Genomic DNA, 17,850 nt, shown 5'->3' with positions numbered 1-17,850 from the left:
TTTCCCAGGTTATGCCACTGAAAAAAAATGTTCGAAATTTTATTTTAAATACAGAAAACCGGAGAAACCTCCCCCTCTATTGAGAAACAAAGGAAATTTCCATAATTTAAAAAATTTCTTAGGTTTTATTATTTATTATTATTTTCGAGAATATATAATTTCAAATGTTATTAAACGTCTCAGAGTTTTAAACATCGTCTAAACATGTTATTCAAACGGCACTTTGATTGTATTGATAGATCAAGCACTTCTTTTATAAACAATGAGATCCACGAAATATCATTTGAAATCACGGTCTAGGACTTTTTTTTTTTTGATAAAATTTACAATAATTTTTCACATTCTTGATCTTTGCGAGATTTCTAACATCAAATATGGTGTATTTTAATGATCTCAGATTAAAAAAAAAATGGCTTTTAAATTTGGACAACATTTTAAAATTCTGATACTCCGAAGCATTGGATAGAGAATCATGATGAGAATGCCAAATAAGTCTTGAGAAAAATTGAAGAGGAATTCTAGCGATGATTATAGGGAAATTTGTGATGGAATTTGAATAGAAATTTCACGTAATTGTGAGAAGTATTTAAAAAAATAATTTTAACTGCAACCCGCATAAAATAACCATAAACTTACAATAGAAAAACAATAAAATACAATTCATCCTATTGTTGAAAATTAATCCAATTGTTATGGCATTGTATTGGTCAAGTGATCAAATTATATGCTATCAAAATTTTGAACAACAACATTTTGAAAACAATGAAATTTATTGTAATGAGAGAAAATTTGTTGGAGCGAAAATTGATCTTTTTATAGTTACGGTAACTAACAACTCCCTTTTTCTGTTGTAAAAATCTAATTAAGAATAGATTCTATTGATTTTGTAACGTAAATTTTTATTCGGGAAGTGATTTCTGAAGCGACTATTATGGGGATCAGCGAATCAAAACACATAAAGCAACGATAAACTCTCTCTGTTATATAGATTGATCGGAGTTGTAGAAGGATAATGATATAATGATAATGGCGTTACTTTGAGAAGCAGCTTGCCAACAATTTTTTTTTGTTTGCTTCTACCAGTCCGAGCGGACTATATTGCAAAGGCAGTTTGTCATGAAACAAAGGGAAGAAGATTATGTCATTATTGCTTTCCATTGCTTACAAACGGTTATCATTCGGCTCGTTGATCGCTTGTCATTTTGTCATTTTGAGATATTTTTTCCTTGATGGAGATTATAAGTAGTATTCGAGGGAACTCGAAAGCAAATCGAAATGAATTTAAAGGAGCATTCCAAGTGTAATCCTGAAACTACACCTAAGGCTAATCTATTTCTCAATATAGCTAAAAAAAATCTTTGCAAAATTTTAAGCCAATCAAATTCTCCCAAAGCTTTTGATATTTCTTCAAAATTTTCATAAATTCCTTTAGGAATTCTCTTGAAACTGACTTCACAGTTGTTGAAGAAAAATCAAAAACTTTGGGAGAATTGGTTGGAAATTTTGAGCATATTTCTAAAGATGCTATGAGTAGTTCTCCAGGAGATTCTGAAGAAATATCCAAGAGGAATTTCTAACAGATTATCATCAAGATCATTTTTAGAAGCATTTGAATGAAATTCGGAGTAAAATTTCTATATAATTCCAAGGTGAAATCCAAGAAAATAACACTTTCTTAAATGGCATACAATGAGATTTCCAGGAGTATTCCAAGCGAATTGTAAAGTATATACTGGAGACAAATTGAAGAAATTTTTCCCGAAATGTTTTAATAGTGCAAAGATAAATTTAGAGTCAACTTCAAGAGATTTCTGGAAGGGAATTCTGCTCAAAATACCGACTTGTATGGAGAAAATTTCTAGGGTTACCTCACAAAACCACAAGATCATTGAGAAGAATCCTGAAAGTAAAAGTAATTCTGAAGACATCCTAAGAAAATCCTTAAAAAATTTGCAAACATATCCTGGAATAAGTTTCAAAAAAATCATTTAGTTAAGTTTTAGATTCCATGCACAGAAATTTAAGATCCAGGATTAACAAAAATTGTCAAGATTTCAAGACCTTTCACGAAAAATCACGTTTCCCAATTCAATTGAAACTATTTAGGTGGGCTTTAACTGTTTGTTTTGTATTTGTACTTCTACGTGAAGTCAACGATTTGAATAGTTGAAGATGCTAATTTCAAATAACAGACTAAAGTGGTAATTTGTATACGATAGATAAGGAGATGAAAGTATAGAGTTGATAGTTAAGTTAGAGTACGACAAAGTAAAAATTGTATATAGAGAGCAGAAAGCGAGCAAGGACAACTTTTATGAAGGTACAAATCGGTTTGATCGTCTCTCTTTATGTCAGTAGGACTTTTGGGGTAAGTAGGAAGGGAGCTTCCCGGAGAAATGTTAAAAATATTTCGGTGTCAATCCGGAGCATGTGTGGATAAAAAAAACTGCAAGATGATGTTTGAAAAAACTTCTAGAGAAAGCTAGAAGCACTTATGGAGTATGTTGGAATATATCAGGATGCAACTTCAGGAATCTTTGAATGGAAGTCAGAAGAACCTCGAAATCATGAACGGCGCCGGTGTTGTAGTGGTAAGCGTGATTACCTCTCACCTGGGTTCAATCCCAGTCAGCGCCGCCGGGATGTTCTGAGGCATAACATCTCTGATCACGCCTTCCTTCGGATGGGAAGTAAATCCGTTGGTCCCCGGTTCATGAGTTGATGGGTCGATAGGTAGGGGTAGGCTTCCTGGCACGTCGGTAGCATTGGTGCTCAGCACGGAAAACAAGATTGACGGAAAAAACAAACAAAAGGAAAAAAAAAAATTGTCAACGTTTTGAGACCTCAGTTGAGAGCAAATTCAAAGATCCTCATCTTGGACTTTTCAAGATTAAGCTAACAGAAGTATTCGTGACGTCGGACTTTGAATATTTATTAATAAAAATCATATCTAGATAGATCTGGAATTAGGGTTTACCAGCTTAAGTAAACAATGACTTCTCTCGATGATTTCTAAGAATTCCCGGCACGTCAACTCAAACCATTATAATCATCGGGTAGGGGAAGTCTTCCCCTACCTAATAGTGATGTTGATTTACGTCGGCGAGCTTTGACTTTCTAGAAATCATCGAGAAAAATCATTATTTACAAAAGCTGTTACGCCCTAATTCCAGCTGTATTTAGATATGTTAAAATCCAATCAAATTCCCAGTTATTCCCCGGTTGTTTTCGATTCCCGGTTAATTCTCGGTTCTCCCGGAGTTCCGGGTTCCTAATGAAAAGTTAATATGTAAGGAGCTCGGTGACCTAGAGGCAATCGGTTTTGTTTGTATGACTTTGGGCGACTGTCGTTGTCGTCACCGGGCTTCAACGGCTATATGCACGTTCATGGTGTTCGAATGGGTGGTTTTGATGTAAGTAGCACATTGGTCTATTAACGACCCTTTTTGATTGCTGAGCAGAAGATCGTGGGTAAAATTCCAGGCTCCTTCTTATTATAAATGTTGCATCTTGGTAGAAGAAAACGTGGATAACAACAACTGACAGAATTCCGTTAGAATTGTGTGGAAAAAGGTAGTATCCCCGGTAATATGTGACGAACACTCGATATGGGATCAAAAACATAGTTGACTCTAGTCTAGGACGTCATTTCATTTGAATATCTCTATAGTCACCGTGCATGGCTTATATTCTCGTCAGTTGCAGTGGTATGATGCGACGTAAGGGGCTCGGTGGCTTAATGGCGACCGTCATTGCTTACTGAGGAGAAGATCGTGGGTTTAATTAAAGGCCCCTTTACATTACTGAGATGGTTGGATCGTATTATTTGCATTGCATTAATGCTCTGATTTTGATGTGTTTATTTTTATTTTTTCCAAAAAAAATCATTCACTCACGATGTCAGGTGGATTTTTTTCCCTTTGGTTTGTTTTCCGTGCTGAGCACCAATGCTACCGACGCCAGGGAGGCAGCTCCCACACCTGGACCCTACTTATCAACCCATCAACTCATGAACCGAGGACCAAGGCGTGATCAGAGGTGTTATGCCTCAGAACATCCCGGCGGCACCGACAAGGAATGTAACCCAGGCCTGCTGAGGTGAGAGATAATCACGCTTACCACCGGTGCAACTTGTGTCGGGTGGATGCCATGATCCTTTGAATAACGTTATAAACTTTTCATTGCATAGACCAAAGTTTTGTTCAGAGAAAATTCTCAGTTAACTACCGTTAAATCCTGTTTTATCAAGCTTATTTATCCCGACGATTAATTTCCCGAAAATTCCATCCGTTCGGCGATAAATACCCGTATAATCGCCTTTCCTGTGTTAAGCCACCTCGGAAACATAAACAACGTTTAGCGCCGTTGATTGAGCAATGCTTTTCGCACTAAAAGCCGTTCACCCTCGTACACACATCCACTATAAAATGTATATGCGACAGTACCCATACTTTGCTGCACGTACTGCCGCGAGAGGGAATCCATCAACGATGCAGCATTTTAGCAGCATCCATCTACTTCCTATACATATACCAGCCACCCCCTCCCTAACAGATTGTATTTGCACGCTTAGTTCAACAAGCGCAAACCAAACAAAAACACGAAAGCGATAAAAGGACTTGGAGTGCCTGTGTTGTGCCTGCAATCGTCACGCTGTGGGTCGTCGTCGTAAGCCTTAAAACCACCACCACCGGGAAGAACACAGTTGATCCTAAAATATGACACTCGAAATGAGACAACTCAACCGAACCTTCGGAGTGTTGCAAATAAAAATCCATCAAACACACAGAGCGGGACAAAGAAACAGAGACAGAAAGAGAGATTGAGCGAGTGAATGCACTTTTGCCGAGATAAACAGCACCCTCACTGACTGTAACAGAGAGGGGGGCCATAGGGACAATAAATTTTATGACATTTTGAAGTCAGAAATACTCGACTGATGCGTGCTGATTTCCCGCTGTTGGGTTTTTGTGCACGGGATCCGCCCTCGCAATCCAGTCTTGCCAGCAGCAGCAGCAGCACCAGCTTAGAGAGCCCAGGAAGTGGGCGTCCTCCTCGTCCTGCCCGTTACTCCGCGATTGCATTACCTACACAAGAAATGAGCAACTTTTCATAATTATTACCATCGTTAGGAAGAGTTTGCGCGAGCGCACCCCCAACAACTCAACTCGGCTTATGATTAATTCCAAATGGCAACGAGATTGAAACTTTACATGGCAATTAGATCTATCAATAATAAATTACGGTTGTACATCATGTGCAATGTGCATACTTTCGCGTCGGAGGAAAATCTGCGCCATGTCATCGAAAAAAGAAGCAGATATCACGTGACGGATAGCGTCCTCCGGCTGGGCCGACGGAGTGCTGCGCGAGCGATAAAAATAATCACTTTTAATGAGCTCGCTGGTCAAACGTCCGCTCGCCACCCGTAGAGTATATTCGATATCCTTTAATATTTTGCCAGATTTTTTCTGCTGCTGCTGCTGCGAGCATACTCGTATATTTGGGCAGGGGTGAACCGTGTGACATCTGGCTTAAATCATCGTACACACCCACTCGCAAAAAAAAAAAGTTATCGTTTTTGCCTGACTGAACTTGTCTTGCACCATGAAATCGGCCTTTGGGCAGTCTGGTCACCTATGGGTACCGGCGGGGCGTGAACGTGACGAATTTTTTATGAAGCGATTGATTGATGGGATTCGATCGAGTGGTCCCACCAATTGCTTGGCAATGAGGATCAGTTAAGATTTCTGGAATAATTGTTTGAAAAATCGTTCCTGTAACCAGGGCTACTTCCACTCACTTGCTATAAACAAATGTTTTTCGGAATCATGAAATCATGAGATGGTATAATGATAATAAGTATTTGTAAGCTTCAAGAAAAGGTTGTAAAGTACGTGTTTGACCCATCAAATCTGTCAAACTTGCTTTTAGTGCGTCGCAATAAGCGATTTTACGACTCGTGAGTGAACGCTCACGAATCATAAGATCGCTGATTGTGACGCCCAGAAAACAAAATTGACAGGTTTTATGAATCAAACACATACTTTACAAGCTCTTCTTATAACTTACAAGTACAACATATCATTATATCATCTAATGATTGCATAATTCCGAAAAATATTTATTTATAGCAAGTGAGTGGAAGCAACCGTGCCTGTAACTATATGACAGCGAAACAGAAACGAGCTTTTTTTGCTGTCCCAAGGATCGAAACATGTGTCTAGTTTGTTTAGTACTAGGGTAACGGGATTTATACTTGGACTATGCTCCTAATATTGGTCAAACGCTAGAATTCAGAATCGAAGCAATTTATTTCCACGTTTCAAATATAGTCTAAGTAGAAAAATCAGGACTAATCAGGGCTATAATTCTGAGAATGGGCGGTTTGCTGTTATCTACACTTTACTCGAGTTCAAGAAACATATACTAGTCATACTTTTCTGTATATTCAAGATATTTGCATCAATAAACATTTTCAAATTTTGGCGAGATAGTTTAAAATTTTTGGATTTGGGATTGAAGCGATTTGGATGGGGAGAGTGAAATTATCAACTTCCTGTTGTTAACATCTCGTGGAAAAAGGGCGGGCCCTTCTCCACACTCATTGGGGTATCCTTCTGTCGGACGGCTCGTTTTTTGACCAATTGAATGATCATGTGGCTAGAAAGAGATCCTCTACCATCTCGTGGAAGCATATAGGTGAATTTACTTATCGATATACCAAAACCGTTTTAGCCCTTCATACAATGACATGTTGAGAACAATCAAAGGTTATTAAGCTTGATCAAATCAATTTCAACTTTCCAGAAAATTTAATGGAAAATCTTCACAAGATTTTATTAGGATATTCTCAAACATTTCCTGTTGAATCTTTCTCAGCGTTTATTTCAGAATTCTTTTAAAATAAGATAGAGATTCTCTCTCAGAGATCTATATACATGATTTATAACAGTCTATAAATTATCTGAGATCCATAAAAAAAACCATTAAATTCAGCCTTAGATTTTCTTCGAATTATAAAGCTTTTTCTAGGAATTCACTGAAGATTCCTGCTATAATTCTATTCAAAATTCGATTTAATTCCCTTTTTTTTAATAATCCATTTATTTGTCAAGGCTCAAATGCGTTAGCTTTGCGGAGCCGAATATTTTTTACATTATTGTGTGTGAATATCATTTTCTTACAACTAATGTTAGTAGAACGGGGGCCGATTACTCGCGGTTCACTCGAGATTAGGGATTACATTTATTGATCATTTGGAGGGAGGACAAGGGAAAGCATTTTGAACTAATTTAAAACTTAAACGTAAAGGATGACTAAAACACAAAACATTAAACACATACATCAACAGCTTTAAGAAAGTCGTAAATAAGCTTCATAATGTCGATATCACGGCAAGCCAAGACATCTCTAATTGGCTTAAAGGGTTGTTCTCCTCGAACCCTAAGGGAATCACACAGAACGGATCTCGCCTCTTGATGCAAGGAGCAGGACCAAACAACATGCTCGATGTCGTGATAACCGTTTCCACAGGTGCACAAGTTGCTGTCGGCAAGCGTAATACGGAAGAGGTGGGCGTTTAACGAACAGTGATTGGGCATGAGCCTGGACATTACACGAATAAAACCACGACTCATATCCAACCCTTTGAACCAGGGTTTGATCGACACCTGTGGGACAATAGAATGTAGCCATCTTCCCAGATCACCATCATTCCACTTTTGTTGCCAGTTGGCGAGGACTTGCTGACGAGAAATCGTGAAAAATTCGTGGTAGGCGATTTGTCGCTCGTAAATATCGCCTTCCATAGCGCCCACCTTGGCCAGCGAGTCCGCTTTCTCATTGCCTGGGATAGAGAAATGAGAAGGGACCCATACCAAGGTGATGATATGCGAGCTGTTTGATAAACCACTCAATGACGATCGTATTTCCTGGAGGAAATACGCCGAGTGCTTTATCGGCCTCATTGAACGCATAGCCTCCACGGAGCTTAGGCTATCCGTATTAATGAAATAATGGTCAGGTGGAAGTGAGGCAATACGCTCTAACGTGTACGATATAGCTGCTAGTTCAACAACGTATACCGAACACGGCTTTTGAAGCTTGTATGAGGCGCTATGAAGATCGTGGAATACTCCAAAACCAGTGGAAGCATTTATCACCGACCCATCTGTGAAAAATCTCTTCTTGGTGGGGACGAGGCGGTATTTGTTCGCAAAAATAGTTGGGACAATCAGGGAACGGTGAGGCTCTGGAATTCCTTGAATCTCCTGCCTCATTGTGAGATCGAATCTCACGGAAGAACAACTGAAATGATGGGAGACAGCGCGATTGGGGTTGAACGAGGAGGGGCCGATGTCCAGAGTCATGTACTCGTAGTGCAAGCTCATGAATCGTGTTTGAGGATTCCGCTCTAGCAGCTTCTCAAAGTTTTCGATCACCAGCGGGTTCATGACTTCATAGCGGATGAGGAACCGGAACGATAAATCCGCAAAACGATTTGTTAAGGGGAGGACGCCCGCAAGAACTTCAAGACTCATGGTATGCGACGATTGCATACAACCTAGCGCGATTCGAATGCAACGATATTGAATCCTATGGAGCTTCAATATGTGCGTCCCCGCCGCCGATTGAAAGTAAAAGCTACCGTACTCCAAAATCGAGAGAATGGTGGTCTTGTAGAGTCTTATCAGATCTTCCGGATGGGCTCCCCATGAAGTGCCGGTAATGGAACAAAGGAAATTGATTCGCTGTTGGCATCTCTGCCACAGATACGCTATGTGTTTTCCCCAAGTGCACTTGGAATCGAACCAGACACCTAAATACTTAAACGACATGCTGTGAGTGATTGTTCTACCCATAAGTTGAAGCTGAAACTGTGCTGGATAAAACTTCCTAGAAAAAAACAACCATCTCTGTTTTCTTCGGAAAGAATTCGATACCCAGATTCATTGCCCAAGTAGACAAATTATCCAAGGTATCTTGCAATGGTCCTTGCAGGTCCGGTGCTGTTGGTCCAACCATGGAAACCACGCCGTCATCTGCAAGGTGCCTTAGCGTGCCATTTTCGGCCAGACATTCATCAATGTCTTTGACAAGTTGTACAGGAGGGGACTTAAACATGAGCCTTGTGGAAGGCCCCTACGGAATCCAAATTGCGTATCTGAGAGTAAGCCATTCGCCTCGACCCACTTGTCCAGACGGAGAAGAATCATTTTTTCTAACAGCTTCCGAATACACGACAGCATCGCGATGGGACGGTACGAATTATCATCCGACGCGGGTTTACCGGGCTTCTGGATGGCGATAACTCTCACTTGTCTCCAATCATCCGGAACAACGTTGAGCTCAAGGAATCGATTGAACTTCTGGGAGGTTCTTGAGCAGGTTGAACTTGATTCGATCAATTCCCGGAGCCGAGTTATTGCATGAAAGAAGAGCAATTGCGAATTCTACCATCGAAAACGGGGAGTCCATGTCATCGTTTTCCAGCGGCGGATCGCGAGTGTTGCATCGAACCGGAACCGAATCGGGACAAACCTTACGCGCGAAGTCCAAAATCCACTTGTTAATTCCCTTTTGAATTCCCAAACAATTCACTTCAGAATTGTCTTGAAATAATGTTTAGAATTATCTTCGACTTCTCCTCTAAATTGTTCTGTAATTTTGCATAGAAATTTCCTTTATATAATAAAGAAAGCAATCAATAAATCAATCCTTAAAATTATCTAGAAATTCGTTTCACCATGCCCTTGGAATTATCTTCGGAATTTTCATTAAGTTATCATCATTTTCTCTTAAAAAAAAACCTTGGTGTTTTCTTTAAAAAATAAACCAGGTGTTAGCCATTCATAAAATCTTCTCAAAATTCATTCGAAAACAAAATCTAGTCCAAGATGCTTGAGAATTTTGAAAGGTCCATAATCTTAATTTTGCAACAAAACAGTTATGACATTGGGAGTTAATGAACTCTCTTCGTAAATCAAATGAAGAGTCACTTCATTAGTGACAAAAGTTATCTCGTGAAGAAGTGAGACAAGGTTTGTCGTATCTAGACTCAGGAAAGTCAGCAGGACCAGACAGATTTTCAAATAAGTCTTTGAAGGAATTCAAAGATGAACCCCTGTTCAATTCATCGCTTTCGTCTGGTTATTTCGGTGCTGAGAACTACCGGAGTGTATCGATTCAGTCCGCAATGCCAAAACTGTTCGAGCGACTTGTCTACTCCCATCTCTATGAGTGAATTAATGAGCGTGTTTCAACAACACAGCATAGGTTCTTGAAAGGAAAGTCAGTCGTCACGAACCTGTGTGAATTCAGTTCCATGGTCACCGATTACGTAGTACCAAGTCGACTGTGTATATACGGACATGAGCAAGGCCTTTGATGTGGTGGGTATAGGTAGCATCATGGGTGCTGCATCAGATTTCGGTATCAATGTAATATTGTTTAAATGGATTAACACATATCTACAAGACAGGATACAGTATGTCAGGATGCTCAACAATACATTCAGCTCCTTTGGCGTCCATTCAGGAGTTCCGTAAGGAAGCCATCTGGGTCCACTTCTTTTTGTCATGGTTATGAATAAACTGTTCGCATTCATAACTAATAGTACTCATCTATGCAGATGATGTAAACAATTTCCTGTCGGTGAAAATTACCGATGACTACCGAACAGGATTTGCACTACTTTGAAAGATTTGTCGTTGAAAACGGACTTAGTTGAAATCAAAAAAAAAGCTCCGTTATGGCGTACACCAGAAGAGTTCAACCGTTCGTCGAAGTCCGTTCCTCTAAGATCGGTCTAGCTTCAATACCAGTCCGGTTTCTCTTCAGGTCAAGAAACTACACGCAGCACGAGCCTACAAGCAGATTTATGAACGAATTCAACAGTCTACAAGATGAAATTTCTATTATAAATTATTAAATAAATTTCGAAATATGTCTCAACTAAGAGGTAGGCATATCAAGAAGACTTTAGCATGCAAAAATATCAGAGTTAATAATTTGATGAATAATCAAGATTGCAAAAAATGTCTGGGTTCAAATTGACCCCAAGATACAGACAAAGGGTTAAGTACGTCACACCCTAAACGGAGTAGGAAGGGATTTAGAAACCTGTGACTTGATTCGATAATTTCCCGTGACGTATGTAATGTACTTAACTTATTGAAAATACCCTGACTGCCTACAAAGTTGAATTAATATCGAAGTTTTGCCTGATACGGATACAAAGATTCGGCTTAACAAATTTACTTTCTCGTGTTCAGTTACTTCCGTAGATACCCCTTCATCACAAAATAACACATTTTTTCATCAAAAATCCTAGCTCAGCCCAACCCCCGGGCAGTCAGTTGTGCGTGGAATCACGCTAATGTGATTCAACATTTATCACATTTCCCTTTCAACAGCGTCAGTTCCGTCAGCAGCAGCGACCCGCGTTAAAACGCTACTAGGGCTCGCCCGCCAGCCCAGGGCGGATCATTGCAAGTTCTGTTTTTGCATCCCACCTCATCCGCGTATGCATTATTGCAATTTCTTAATGTTTGCCGGTGATGTTGTTGTTGTTCTTGTTGCATGTTATGTTCTCTCCACTAAACAGCAAGAACAACAACCAACATGCTGCTGCTTGACACTCGTATGCTTTTGTTGGCACAGAAGGGAGGAATGGTGGAAGAAATTCTCCGCAAGAAGAAAAAGGGGGCGCGGACATGATGTGTGTAACTAGTGTAATTAATTACTAATTAACACCTTATTTCCATTAAGGTACATAAATCTTGCACCTGGTTGAATCTTCATTCGCACAGCGACCCTTAGTCTGCTCTCATGGGCGATGGATGGTCGCTCGGTTGGTCGGCTGTTTTATATTGGAAAGGCGGAAAAAGGGAGGACTAATTGATGACAAAAAGCTCCCGGGGTCTCGCGCAACTCGGCCGGAACAGGTTCTGCCTTCTGCTGTTGCTGCACTCATCTTGCGCAAATCAGGTTTGAACTTGGTTTGAGCATTTTTTTTTCTTCTTCTGTTGTGGCCGCTTTCGGATGGCCTGGATCGACCGACACGGTGGAATTTCGCATCATTGGTTACGACGCCCGGTGGCCTTCAAGGCCGTGAACGTGTGTCTGATGAAAATGCGCCCCCCAAAAGAAAAGCACAATCAGAGAAGAAAATCACCGATGCAAATAATTGCATTGAAGGCAAATGGTACAAATAAAGAAAAATTCCACCCGACCTGGCGTGGTGTGGGGTGTTATGCAAACTTTGCCAAATTAGATTGATTTTTGATTAAACCGTAGCGCTTCTCATGGTCAAGCGTTGCGCGCTCACGCGTCCAACAGCTGTGCCGAAGAAGAAGAAAAAGGCGAAGAGAAGGCAATCTGAAAAAATATCTTTATAATTATTTGGACCAAAATAATTTTCCGATTAACATCGAAACCCAGCTCGCTCGGCATCTCATCTCATTGCAGCGCCAGACTTCGAACCAGTGGCCTAGACAGACACAAGCCGAGGAGATGGTGTAATCGAGTTTTTCTCCATTTCGAGGTGGAAAGTTAAGAAACTTATACTCGTGCGATTTGATAATAACACTTTCGAAAACGAAGGTGATTTCTTGGAGCCGCCTCACCTCACCTCGCGCTGTTTATTGAATCCGATAAACAATTTTTCAATTATCGCAATTTTTCGGAGCTTTTTTGCTCCTCTCATCTCCTCGAATCTTGGGCTCCTCGGCTATTACGTGATGATATCACGGCTCACGGCTCTCGGCTCTCGGGGCCCGATCCTCTTCTCATCTCCGTTTATCTGCGCAGCATTCTTCAGCCAGTGGTGGCGCGCGGTGGTCGGGCAATTTCGAAAAATTTAATTAATCTCGAAAAACTCACAAGAAATTGCTAATTGATTAGGATCAATCAAATTGGAAATAATTTCCTTAATAAAGTGCATGTTTTTCCACCTCCGTTCCGTTCCCGCGGCCAGGTAGGTATGTATCGCATGTGCTCTTTAATCTGGGTGAGATCTTGGAATGAAACGGCAGCTGCCACCGCCGGTATAGTAAAAAACTGTTTGGATTGAAGATTTATAATTAACATCAATCACACATATCGCCCGGTTACGTCCATCCACATTCAGGAGACGATAAAAACCGATCCGTCTAATAGCGCTCGATGGCGATGCAATCTGGCCCTTGTTCGGTGCATCGTGATCCGCGGTGAGATGATCTTGCGCCTTGATGATGGGAAATGTTTTCCCTTAGCGCGCGATGACTGATGGGTTGTTTATAATTGCAAGTCGAATTTCGCTGCCCGGATCAACCGGAAAAGGTTTCTTTGTTTGCGCGAATCCCGAATTGGAGATCGGAGGAGATACCACCCAACAACTCGGGGCAAATGTGCACAGAATTGAGTCAACCGCAAAGAGTCGTTGAACGGGAGCTGCTGCCCTCTTCTGGAGGCGCTAATTTTACACCAAATGGTGTCGGCTGGCGTCTGACTTGACTGGTTTGAAATATGAACCGTTTCCTCTGAGCGCTGGGAATGCGTGCACTAATGGAAGCTGGCTGACATTATGTGATGGACGGGTGCGCACTGTCAAGGGTGAAAAATCTCCGGCCGGGCAAAGGTTGGATTGGAGCTGTTCCGAATGCAGAAGGTTCTTCTTTTTGGCTTCTACGTCCCAAATGGAACTGTACGGCTGCATAATGGTCTTTGTGCATTTCCACAAGTGTTCAATGAGAGCTGTGCAATACATCTCTATACCCATGAATGTAGGGTTATTTACCATCCGTTAATCGAACCCTTATCAGGTTTTTTGCATTTGCTTTAGCCTAAGAGAATCAAAGGTGTTCGTGTTAATGACATACCTCCATCTGGTCGTATTGTTTTCCAAATGTTTTCAATGAGATGGATTCAACCCACTACAACAAACCATCCGGCAGAACTCAGTCTCATCAGACATATAGGTAATTCTTGCACATCACATCAAAATTTCAACCAAGTTCGGTCAGTTGTGATCCGTTCTCTACTACTAATAGAAAACTTTTATAATTAGAAGGAGCCTGGAAATAAGCCAACGATCATCTGATGAAATGGTCGCTACTAGGCCACCGAGCTCCTTCCATCACATCAATAGCTACGAACGAAAATGGTTCAAACCCGGCAAAATGAAGACATTCAATTGAAATAGATATTCAATTGAAATCATGTGGTCGGATTGAGAATGAGAAGCAGAAATCGTAAGAAATCGATGGGATTCATCTTACGATCTTCTACTCAGGAAACAAAAACGGTCGCCGCTAGGCCTGAAAACCACTGCAACTCTTATGTCGTTTTCGTTTTTGCGGTGTAGCTACACCGGTGCTACACTGCCGTACACCGAAATAATTTAGAGTGTAGATATAGGATGCACCTTTGTTTATAAACAAATTATGTTGAGCTGTCAAAGACTCACGCTTATTCCTGCTTACACTACACCGGTGCTACACCGCAAACACGAAAACGACATTAATAACACATTCTATCTACATCTTATATTTGATCCGGTATCCGGTGGCGACAGCGACAAAAAATCGCTTATAACGATAATATTACGTGGTTTCCATTAACCCTTCGTATGTCGATTATGTTAGAGGGATGGGTATCTCATAGGGAGGGGTCATTGTAAAAATATACCCATGAAGTGGCATATGTTGATGTCGGAGATGTTTATATCACGAGATCCCAACCAAATAGGATATTGCTTTTTTCTGCAAAGATTTTCAGGAATACAAGGTCTTCAAAACTATGGATACCTTTTGATATACTCACTAGATGACACTAATACGAAAAAGATTAAGTTGCGCCATCTCATATACACATTATATAACGCTATCTACAGATCCTGCTCATATGGCTGGTTCCCTTCTTCAGCAGAGTTGTTCAGATGGACAAGACCTATCTTACAGAAAAAGGTATAGTTCAGAATTCCCTCACCATGTCAAAATTAATGTCATACTAGCGCTGCCTGGTGAGTGAATGATGAGTTGAACTTTTTACCACAAAATAGTTCTTGTCCTTTTGAATAAATTTGCTGAAAACGGAAACCTTCTATCTAATCCATATAGTTAGGACAAGCAATGAAAAAATATTGTCAAGCTAGCACCGCCTGGTGAATTAATTTTTAACTAAGCTATTTACCTTAGGATAGGTATTGTCCACTGAGCAACTTTACCTTAGCTTAGCGCTGCCTGGTGAGTGAATTATGAGCTGAACTCTTTAACATAAAATAGATCTTGTTCATCTGAACAATTTTGCCGAAAACGGGAACCTTCTATCTAGTCCATATGTTAAATCAGGGCAACCAATTCAAAATGAAAGTCACACTAGCGCCGCCTGGCGAGTTAATTCTGAACAAAATTTTGTTTCTTATAACAGCAGGAACTGTAGATAGTGTTATATAATGTGTATTTAAGATGGCGCAACTGGATCATTTCCGTTTTAGCTCCATCTAGTGAGTAAATTCTGTCATACACTATCCACGGGCTAGTTCATCTCCAAACCGTGATACAAACATCTCTAACATCAAAATATGCATTTTCACGTGTACATTTTTCAAATGACCCCTCCCCCCGAAAGATCCACCCCTCAGTAAAAAGTCTGGTGATCTAAACTGCAATTTCACCAAATTTACTTTGCAAATCGTTTGATATTTCAGAAATCCATTGAAGTTTTGTTGAGACATGCCAATTTGAATTTGTGGTCCAATTGAACCTACGGTATAGACAACGTAAGTTTTTCAATAAAAAAATTCCAATGAAAATCGCACCTAATCACGAAAGAATTAGTAAAATCCATCGACAAATTAAAAAATTACAATCACTTCGGGTTTACAGTATGTTATTAAGAAATATTTCAGCATTATTTTCGAAAATTTTCAACCCAAAATTTTGATTTTTCCGCTGTTGGTCCAGATATTCCAACTTTTCTCCACAATTCACACTAACGCGACGAACAATCTTCCACATCCCTGATTTTCCAGTACTTTCCAAAAAAAACTACGAGGGCCAGCCCTATGGGGTGGTACGCAATGGTGACGTAGGACTACGTGGTTTTCTATAATAAATCTTATTTGTGAACTGCAGCAGGAGCTTGTGTTTTGTGTAGGAATAGGAATTTGAGCGGGGTGCTCTCTGTTTATACTAATTAGTATGTCGCGCTTGACATAGATGACCCACAGCGACTTACGAAGAGCTACTGATTCCGATCAATAGCGGTGCGGCTTTTTCCTCCTTCTATGGATTCTCATGTGGGCTGCAGCTCGCTGCTTGCAGGTAGCCTTTCGTTGTGTACTGGAGAACACTGTTCAACGCCACGCGCCGAAAGCACTGCTGCTGTTGCTGATGATGATGCCGATGACCGGACACCACCACACACGGTGATTGTGGAGAGCCTTTCGATGTGTACTGGCGAACACCACCACTCACCATGAGGTGATTGAATAAACACCGTTCGATGAGACCGAATGGAATTCATATTTGAAATCTGTGTTAGGGAAATCGCTTTTCGCAAGCAATCGGTGATAATTTCAATTATCATAGCAACAGTTGCACATTCGTGCAATTTTCAATATTGACATTTTGAAAAATGATAAAGTCTTAAATTTAACAGATGCTTAGGAATATTTCTGATCGATTGGAGATAAAATTATTGAAATTGGTCCAGGGGCAGCTGAGTTATTAACGTTCAAAATCTTTCATAATTTTGTTATATGTTCCATTTTCGGTTTTCACAAAGTGTACCACCATATAGAAATCACAGACGTAGTCCTACGTCAAAAAAATCCAGGTGCAGTGTCTACCCATATTTGGCAACCCCATCGGACATTACTTTCCTCAGTACTAGTGCCTTCTGATCATTTTTTCATGGAATATCACATGAAACTATAACCCATGAAGAGTGATCCTATACAATTTCAAATTGAATAAAGCATTCGTTACATTTTATAGAATGCAAATAAGACATAAACCGCGTATTGCCAAAAATAGGAAGGCAGCGCATTTTTCTCAATACACATATTTTAAACCTGGTAAACGCTGCAACCATCACAATATAAATTTACTTTATTGGATATTGAATCATTCATAATTTGTCTATGAAAATTCACTCAAAACTTCAGGATTTTATTTAATTGTTCCTTAGAATTTCCTTTAGAAGCATTTCCTTTCGAATTCTTCTCATTTTGAAATTCTCTCTCCCTTGAAAATTTATGTGCAACACTCCAAAAAATTCTTGAAATTCGTCCATAGAGAATAGAATTATATACTCTTGAACTGAATGCATTGACGCTTACATTTTTAATTCACTTTAATTCTCGGTCTAGCGGCGCCGGTGGTGTAGTGGTAAGCGTGATTGCCTCTCACCCCAGCAGGCCTGGGTTCAATTCCAGTCGGCGCCGCTCTCTGATTACGCCTTCCTTCGGAAGGGAAGTAAAGCCGTTGGTCCCCGGTTCATGAGTTGATGGGTCTATAGGTAGGGTCCAGGTGTGGGAGCTACCTCCCTGGCGTGGGTAGCATTGGTGCTCAGCACAGAAAACAAGATCGACGGAAAACAAATCAAGGAAAAAAAAAATTCTCGGTCTATTTTCTTTTGAGAGCAAAATTTGTAATCCCCTTTCCATGCCAACACCATCTGACAGGGGAAATTCTCCCGTCGAAATTGTCTTCAAATTTTGCTCACCATTATCTTGGGATTCTCTTCTAAATTCTTCTGGAATTTGCTTGGAACTCTCCTTTAAATTATTATTTTCGAAATACGCATGGAATTATCCTCAGAATTTTGTTTGGAATTGAAACCCTTAAAATTCGATTCCCTTGG

General features: G+C 40.2%; 1 protein-coding gene across 2 annotated transcripts in view; it reads right to left on the bottom strand.

Moving 5' to 3' along the window:
• The window catches only part of LOC135712911 (box A-binding factor-like), a 657,948-nt gene that overhangs the window by 108,045 nt on the left and 532,053 nt on the right, over nucleotides 1-17,850 (bottom strand). The gene's annotated exons all lie outside the window — the stretch shown is intronic.

The sequence above is a fragment of the Ochlerotatus camptorhynchus genome, unplaced genomic scaffold (assembly GCF_037179485.1).
Source record: "Ochlerotatus camptorhynchus isolate MF236.1 unplaced genomic scaffold, CSIRO-AGI_Acam_v1.1 ptg000040l, whole genome shotgun sequence".
Lineage (NCBI taxonomy): Eukaryota > Metazoa > Arthropoda > Insecta > Diptera > Culicidae > Ochlerotatus > Ochlerotatus camptorhynchus.
Note: the sequence above shows the minus strand (reverse complement) of the source record. Positions and strands in the feature narration are given on the sequence as shown.